Source organism: Pholcus phalangioides, unplaced genomic scaffold (genome assembly GCF_987345545.1).
Source record: "Pholcus phalangioides strain wild (caught in Gottingen) unplaced genomic scaffold, Ppha-v1.0 ptg000015l_1, whole genome shotgun sequence".
Lineage (NCBI taxonomy): Eukaryota > Metazoa > Arthropoda > Arachnida > Araneae > Pholcidae > Pholcus > Pholcus phalangioides.
Genome location: NW_028301608.1, coordinates 94,814,674 through 94,824,129, shown reverse-complemented (window position 1 = coordinate 94,824,129; position 9,456 = coordinate 94,814,674).

Below are 9,456 nucleotides of genomic sequence, written 5' to 3'. Positions count from 1 at the left end.
TCACAGCACATCAAAGAAAGAGTCTTCCCGGATGTTAATGCTGAGATGAGCTTTGGGAAGAACACTTTTCTCCGCGGGAAATGAACTACTCTGTATATCAGTGGTTCTCAACTTTTGAGAGCCCGCGGCCCGATTGATTTACTTTTTGTGAGTAGACGGCATAAGCGAAGATTGACTTGGAAGTCCGGGGGGGGGCGGGCACGATGATGATGATGTCAATTCATCTATACATATATACATTAGATCAGTCGACTCCACGTTTGGAGGGGGGGGGGGGCCCGTATCTCCGCCCATGGTAGACGGTTGTCATACACACGACTAATAGGAAATAAATGGGTAAAAATGAAACAGTGAACCTCTTTAACGACCTGGTTTGACAGATGTCAGACAAGCAATCAATTCTTTCTGAACGATTTTTACTAGGTGGATTTGCGATTACGACCTTCCAGCTTGAAAGATCATTGTTTGTCTGACAACTCCAAAGAAGGGTTGTCACAAAATACGCCCTCCCCGTTTACGAGTTTAAAAGTGTCACCAGTAACGAAATTAGTCTCTCACACATATCCTCTTACTTTTTTTTAACAGTGATCAAATAGCCCATCCCCACTTAAAAGTAATAAAAAAAACGTGACACTAAAATCACTTTGATTCCTTTCTTCGGACTCCACCAACATAGCTGTATGTAGCTTCCTAAAATTTTGCTCTAAACCAGCGGTTCTCAACCTTTTTGACTCGCGGAGCACTTTTAAGTAAAAAAATTCTATGGCGGAGCCCCGTTAGGCTAATTTATTAATTATTCAAAGTTACTGATTTATTTTTACTACTTGAAAATATTTATAATTATTTTTTTTTTATTTTACTCGAGCGGCCGCGGAGCCCCTGGAGAGTGCACAAGGAGCCCCAAGGGCTCCGCGGAGCACCGGTTGAGAACCGCTACTCTAAACTGATGGTTATTAACCCAACGCCATCTATAGCTAGAGGTAGTTGATTATAGGAGGTGTTGATTAACCTCCACACTCTTGAAGGAAAGACAACTTACATTGTCGACTTCAGCACAGCCCTCAATGTGATCCGTTCGAGAAAGAAAAAAAAAAGCGTTCCAACGGTGATCATTCAAAGCTGAGCTAATTGTAACTTCTAACTGTTCCACATATCTCCCTCTAATGGGAATAAGAGACCATACAATCTGTGCTCTTGTAAAATCCTGCATTCCTATCAGATGTCCTCTTCACAAGTGTTTCCATTTTCCTAAAACCGCGGTTATAAAAATCGTCCTAGTTCCCAAACTTTTTTGGTTCGCGGTGCCCTTTGTGCAGGAGGGGGGGGGGTGTGAACTCTCTCTTCGTAAAAAAAACAATGGGGGGAGGGAAAATAAACGTATAAATATTACTTTTTTTGCAAAGAAAACACACTTCCAACAACACTAATCACTTGACTAATCAACATAAGCCTACCTAACAGATATAGAGCAGTTTGATTAATTTCAAGACAATTATTCGAATTCCCAAACACAATGCATTACATAAGGGAAAAAATACAAACGCTCTAATAAACTGTTATCCCATTGAATAAATCTATTTGGTTAGACGTATCTCTGTCTATCTTCCCCCCTCCAGTAGCTTACCCAGGTGCAAAAATAATGCCACAGAATATAGTTTGGGAACATCTGTCCTAGTGAAATAAAGAAGAGCCGGATTTAGGCAGGTACGAAGGTTGCAGCAGCTTCGAGTCACGAAATTTTACGGGCCGCAAAAGCGGAATAAAAATACTTGATTATATTTTGGATGTGTATGTGACTTCAACTTTTTCACAAAGCAATAACTTAAAATTTTGCCTAAGACCTTTTAAATTCAGACATCGAACCTCCCCGGACATTAAATTCTTTTGAAATTATTCAAAATTACATGGAAGAGGCACAATGCATGCTTGTCCGGCTGAAAGAAGGCCTTGGGTAAAAGGCCTTCAATATTTAAGGGCCGGAGGCAGTGGTGGATTAAAATCGGTAGAGGCCCCGGGCGCAAAAGAGAATATTGGGGCCCCTTAAATTAGAAAATAATGTGAAGTTTCGGTCACGGGGCCTTTTAGAAGTCGAGGCCCCGGACGCGCGCCCGGTGCCCTGTTAAATCCGCCTCTGGCCGGAGAGGGCACACTTGAAAATTTTTTCAGTCGTCACTATCGTCCAAATTTATTGACAAATGGACTTTTTTACGACCATGATGCAATCGTGGTTTGATAATCATTCTGTGGAGTGCCAATATTATTTTTTTAATGAATAACGTGATTATCACGTATTCCCAAGAGATTTTTACGATCTGTCCAGGGAATTTGGTAGTGTGTTAGTAGACATCCATGCCCGAACCGGGATTCGAGCCCAGACCTGCACAGTGAGACGCTAGCTCTCTAACCACTGAACTGGCAGTTCAGTGCAATCGTGGTTTGATAATAATCATTCTATATTGCCAATATAAGCCCAGTGAACACGAAGGTGTTCATGGACACTGGGGGATGTAGAGTACGCAGAATTTTCTCAGGGTGGGGGGGAGCAGAAAAATGGGGTGGTGGAGGGAGATGACTTTCTCAATCCTTTTTATCTTTTCTATCACTACTGGGCAACAAAAGAGAAAAAGCAGTTTCTCCCAGAGGGTTAAAGAAAAAAAAGAGCTAGTGTGTGCGTATTCTTATCCTCATGGAAATCGGTATAAAGTAATTTTTTTTTTTCGGTATACGCATTTAAAAAAAAATTCTTAAGGATTATTTTATATTTATGTGTATCTAAATTTTCTAACTCGTTTCGGCGCTCCCTATAATTTCGCGCCTTGTGCAATTGCACAGGTCGCACCGCCGTAAGTCCGCTTCTGCGGACAGGCACACTGACCAATATTCTAGGCAGGCTATATCGATTAGTTCCCAAAGCCGTAGCGTGCCTTCTCGGTACCCCGGGGCTACTTCTCAGACTTTTTCCAAGGGCCACCGTGAAATGGTTATGCTCGGTGGGGAGGGGGGGGGGGTCACCCTCTCTTTCTCTCTTGTCATTTTGCTGATTGTTTCAGAAAAGAAGCTGTCAGAATTTTTAAGAAATATGCAAGGTTAGTGTTAGTCCCCGCCCTGGGTATCCGAATCCTGTATGTTGGGAGCACCGGTGATGTATATACATCTTTACATGCGTTAGATATAGTAGTATATGGTCGATGTGCCAAATCGTCTATAAACTTGTGGAGTTTTATGTAGAAATGCGTGAATTTTCGGGTTTTTTCTAAGGCAATAATTTAAAAAAACTGCATTGAATTCCTAATTTTCGAAATCTCAAGTTTTCATAGGTACGGATTGCACTATAAAAATTTGATAAAAGATCTTTATATAAAAAAAGAAAATATGAAACTATAGCTGAACCTACTTTTGAGTCGGACAAACATACAACAACATTGATTTATAATGGCCTATATAGATTACATTCAAGAAATTTCGCAGCTTCGATCGAAGCATTTGTCGACTCGAACAGACAGATTGATTCCTTAGGAAATTGAAACATCTGGCTCCCATCGTGAAGAAAAAATATGATTTGTAATCTTTATAAAGATTTATCAGACGCCAATGAAGAAAACAAATCTAGATTATAATCATAGACTTAAGATATAGTATTATTACTCTGTGATTATAATCTAGATTTGTTTTCTTCATTGGCGTCTGATAAAATCGCCATGTAGGTTACCCCGGACGGTACGGTTTACATGTTCCTCAAACCCTTCGCTGAATGAGAAAAATATCATATTATATACATATGTATATGTATATATTATATATCAATGCAACTTAATTATAAACGTTGTTCAATCAAGTTCACATAGGATAATTATTATCACTTATTAAAATTTTATCATCTCAGTTACGAAACAGTTTCCCAAATTTTAATAATTTATAATTGTAGTAATTGATCTCGGCTGCTTCCACTGTTCTAGAATCAGCATCAGTGTAGAATTTCTTGACCATGTTCAAAGCCTGATTTACGGAAACAATGCGTGATCATCCGTTACGAAATTGTTTCTCAAATTTTGCCTATCATTCTGATGTTATAAAGGAAATATATTTTCATTAATATATTATAAAAAAATTGTTATTTCTTATACTTTCTATGCTCTTAATGACGCTAAAAAAGATTCTGATTTTGAATAGCACACCTTGATCCATAGGTTTAACAACATAAAATCGGTATCAAGTGGTAAGCATTCTCGATGCGTTCCAGTTGAGCAATGTTAAAATGGTCATTAAATTATCAAAGAAAGAGTAGGGTAAAAACAGGATTTTTAAACTTATTTGTTTTTGAAATTTTGTTTTGTAACAATTTGATCAAATAAAATGAAGTCTAACTTATAGAATTTTTTCAAACTAAATTTGCTCACGCAAAAATCCTAATTTTTCCCCCGTACTTCGAATTATCCAAAATATTGGTAAAAATTTCGAATTAAACAAAAAGTTTCAACACATTAATCATTAGATAGAAAACTTAAGGGGGAGTTCGTAAAAAAGTTCGAATTATCCAGAATTTGAATTAACCAACACGCACACATAAGTTCTATATACTGTACTTCCGTAATATCATATTCGCGTGAATCCAGTTTTTCTGAAATAAACAATTTTAAAAAAAAAGAACCAATTATACAACTGGAATTCTTGAGAGAGGACTTATGAGTATAGGTCTATACAGGGCCGCAACTAGATACTTTGTCATCCGGGGCAAGCCGGCATTTTGACGCCCGGATTTTTATATGCCCGGATCGCTTAAATAATCTGAGAATGTGTCGCGGGTAACTTGAGTGATGTAGAACCGCTCTGGGAGCCACTTAAGTGCTCTAAAACTACGTCACATATCACTCAAGGGATCTCTAAATGTGTCACGGATCGCTTAAATGTTCTGGAACTGTGTCCCGGATCATTTAAGTAAGGGGCCGTTCAAGTATTACGTCATCATAAATGGAGGGGAAGGGATTTCCGATTTGCTGACTTTTAATGACAAGGGGGGAGGGGGCGGGGTTTGGATAATGCTTACGTCATCAACCACCCTTTATGAAAATATGAAATAGTCTTAATGGCATCTTACTCGGTGCGACAAAAACGGAAAAAACCTTTCGATAGTTTGTGGGCACTTGAAGTAACATTCCCCTCTATTGATAAGTCCCTTACAGAGCCACTTTAGTGATCTCTAAATGTTTTGCGGATCCAAGTGCTCTGGAAATGTGTATGGGCCGCTTAAGTGCTCTGGAACTGTGCCACGCATCACTCAAGTGATCTGTAATTATATGCCCGGATCGCTTAAATAATCTGAGAATGTGTCGCGGGTAACTTGAGTGATGTAGAACCGCACTGGGAGCCACTTAAGTGCTCTAAAACTACGTCACATATCACTCAAGGGATCTCTAAATGTGTCACGGATCGGTTAAATGTTCTGGAACTGTGTCCCGGATCATTTAAGTGATCTGAAAATGTGCCATGGGCCGCTTAAATGTTCTGGAATTGTACCATGGGACACTTAACCGATCTTTAAATGTGCCGCTTAGTTCATTTTTAAAAAATTAGGTTTGAGGAGGGCAAGCCGCATCAGACAACCCCCAGGGTCATATTTGGTCCACGGGCCAAGGGCTCTTATGCGATTTATCATTATATGGCTTAGAGGGTGGGTCGCAATGAATTTAGTAAAGATAAATTTTGAGTTCATAGCCTTCAAAAAATTAACAGAAACTGATTATAACATATAAAGGTATTGTCTTCCGAAAAATTTCAAATTTCAAAAAAAATTTTTTTACGTTAAAAAAATAAATTTTTGTTCGTGGGTGCCCCTCTCCCGTGTACGTCTCTGATCCCACCAATATGAGTTAGGATTCAGAGGGGCACAGCTGATGACGAAATTTTGCTGACAAAGGGGGAAATTTTTTTGCAAAAAATTGGGGGGGTGTCAAGAATGGCTAAAAATTTGCTTAGGTAATTCTTGAACGGCTCCTAATGTATAAGAAGCAGTGAAAGGGTGAATTCGGTGCCTCCTTCTGATTCAGCGCCCGGGGCATCAGACCCGCCTGCTCCCCCCCCCCCATCCCCCCAAGTTGCGGCCTTGCATCTATACATGTTGGAAATCCAACCTTGCCAGGAAAAAATGTTGTACAAACGTGTCAAGCTCAGATATCTAATTGAATTTTGTTTCAGAAATTTTAATTTTTACTGTGATTGTAAATATCGATCAATTGTTCACATATGTTAATATAGTTTATGTTAATTACAACTGTAGCATTTAAAAAATCTCAATTCAAGTGTGCTGCGGAAGTTCAAAACGTAGATTCGAGTGTAGTTAAAAAACACTGAATTGGGGAGATGCAACGCTATACAATTTTTTTAGAGCTATTCGCTCACGTCTGTGCTTGCATTGCTTCGTGAAAAAGTGTTCAAAAGTAATAATGTTGGCCAATACGTACTACTACTTCTATTGAACCGCACATGCACCTCGTACACATTCCTCTAATGAATTTCTAACGAATCGGCAGATGCTACAATATGTGTTCTGAGTGTATGTGTGGGCCCTAATGTATTTATGTTATCGAGTTGCACTTGTTTTGTGTTCGTGCTGCGATCTGTCTTCCATTTTCTGAAGTAAAGATGGAAATGATTGAATTTTTATGTTTTGTTAGTATCGTGTTGTAGGTCTACCTGCTCTCTGCGGAGAGACTTTTCCAAATAAAGAACCGGCTCGCATTCGTGTTTCGAAGCTGCAAAACCGCAGAAAACCAGCTTCAGCCGAGCCAACGTACTGCATTTTTTTAATGTTTCCATATTTCCCCTCAGGATTGAAATGATTTCAAAGCTTGTCAGGAAATATCAGAAACCCGTAAGTCACGAGCGCACCAATCGTCGTCATCAATATCCCTCTTTTAATCTTAAACATATTCCCAACAGTGAAATGTACATCGTTAGCCCCTAAAACCACAAGGGAAAAAGCATGATCACCGTGCCTGGGATCGAATGTCCGAATCACCTCATATTTCAGTTCAGACATCGTTATTTCGATATTTGAAGCCGAGAAAGTTAAGATACAGAATAGGAAGATAGATGAGAAACTCATATTCAATATAGATACCATGTACAGGAAATCATGCATCATACTGCTAACGTCGACGAAATTAATTGTGTAGAATAAATTTCCCAAAACGTACGTGTATATCATGAGCAGGTGATTCGACACAAGTTCGTCGCATTCGCGAATCAACGATGTAATATTCCCAAAAATGCGCGTTCCTTTGGTTATTTTTCTCAGTGCCGCGTCCTTTCGGCTGGACATGTAGAACCTCTTGAAATCTCTCAACAAGCTATTGAATAACGAATATATATTACTGTAAAGTAAGACTATGAGAGTTGCAGTCGCTAATCCAGCAATGTATGAAAACATAATCGAAAAGAAAAATATTTTCTCAATGGGAGTCGGTTTCATGGTGTAACTATTGTTTACTTCCACAAAGCTCGCAAAAATCTCACTTGAAAAAACGCTGTCGTACGAAATCTCGATCGTAATGCTGATCGCCATGATAAACAAATAATTAAACACCGTACGATTTCCACTGGGACGTTGTCTCGATGTCAGTGACAGCTTCCGCCTCAGCTCAGCGAGTTCCCGTAATTTTTCCGATATTCCGTCCCGTTTCCGAAGAATCCATAACCTTGTAAAAAGACCACACGGATATAAGAACCAAAGCATGATGACCAATTTCAGGTCCACTGTGAACTGTGCACTGCAACATAAGGTGATCATTGTCGCAAAAATAAGTAGGACGTTGGTTGAAACCTCCCAAATCAATCCGACGAAACTGCTCGAAAATCTATCAGTTGCACAAAAACTGGTTTCAAGTTTTGGAAATCTGATCCCCAGAATCAGAAAAACTGTAACTATCGTGCCGAATACTCGACCAGCAGGGGCTGTCGAATTTTTGCTCGTATTCACCATCGGGATTTTCATTGCATCTCGTTTTAGAAACATACACAGTTTGTTAACTAACACCGTAGTTCTCTCACACACATTCTAACTTTAAATCGTGAGCTGAACAGTTAAATGCATTTTTTTTCATCGATTCGAAAAATTTTTGCAAGTACTATATATTATAATTATATATAATATATGATTTATTTATTCATTCTCTTCTTCGTTATGGGAACGCCAACCATTAGATTTTCGTAACTGGTCAGACCTAATGATTTCTCTGGATCCTTACCGTACCACAAGAATGACCATCGAATACATATTTAGTATCCCAAGTTTTGATTTTACTATCGATAAAGTATTATGTTAATATTTCTGACTAAACTAAACTGAGATACATTAATTTAAGATCGATTTCACTTAGTACACGCACACGCAGAGCATAGGAAGCTGCGACATGATTGAATCTCATTTAAATAAATTACAAGACATTATGAGAAAAAGATTTAAATATTATACATATTTTCGGTAATGTAAAAGTCCAAATCTTGACCTTTATTTTAAAACCATAGCATACTGAATTCCCGTGAATGCCCAACAAAGCACGCGAACTACACATTTCGGTTAATTTGATGCATAATGATGAATACGATTACATGTTCATAAACATTTGTGGTAGTGTCCTTGAGAAGAAGTCGATTGATCGATTTATAATCAGGTATAATTCAAACTGCACGTCAATGGGGTTTTTTTTTAAAAGGAAATAAAATTATCGATGTTTTCTTTAATGTACTGTAATTCTGTGCTTGGATGGTAAAATGTTATACAGTAAGTCACTTTGTTAATATTTAACAATGGCAAATTTTTAAATAATATTTTACCAACATGCGATACTGTGGCTTTTTTTTTAAACTTATTAAACAATCTGCCGCTGTTGTTTCCTCATAAACTGAGAAAGAAAAACAAAATTTTGCCACCTTCCAAAATATTTACAAACGAAACTTCGGAATGAGGACAACAAAAAGTGACTTATAATTAGGGTTTAGGTTTCTGGATCAAATCCGCGGACCACCTTTTTGAAGTTACAGTTTCAATCATTACATTTTTTATAAACAGTAAGCTTGTGATCAGGGCCGCAACTAGGGAGATGGGGGTGGGTAACTGGGGGCTGTGGTGCCTAGTCACCGAATTCACTCTTTAACTGTTCCCTCTGCATTACGAGGACGGGCGGCAAAACGCGTGCTGATAAAGAATCTAGTTGCGGCCCAGCTTTTTGCCCGACAGGGGTAGTACTGCCAGCTCTCTAGCCCTGGGATATGGTACGATAGTGATAATTTTTTGTTTTATCACGCTATAACTTCACTAACGAGGAGGGCCCTCTGAAGATAGCACCCCCAGGGCAGGGTGGTTCCAGATACTGTCGGGGGATGGGTAATTTTTTTTCAGACAGGAGTTAGCCCCCCTGGATTACAATGTTTTACAAATTTTTCTTTCATTGTGGGGTT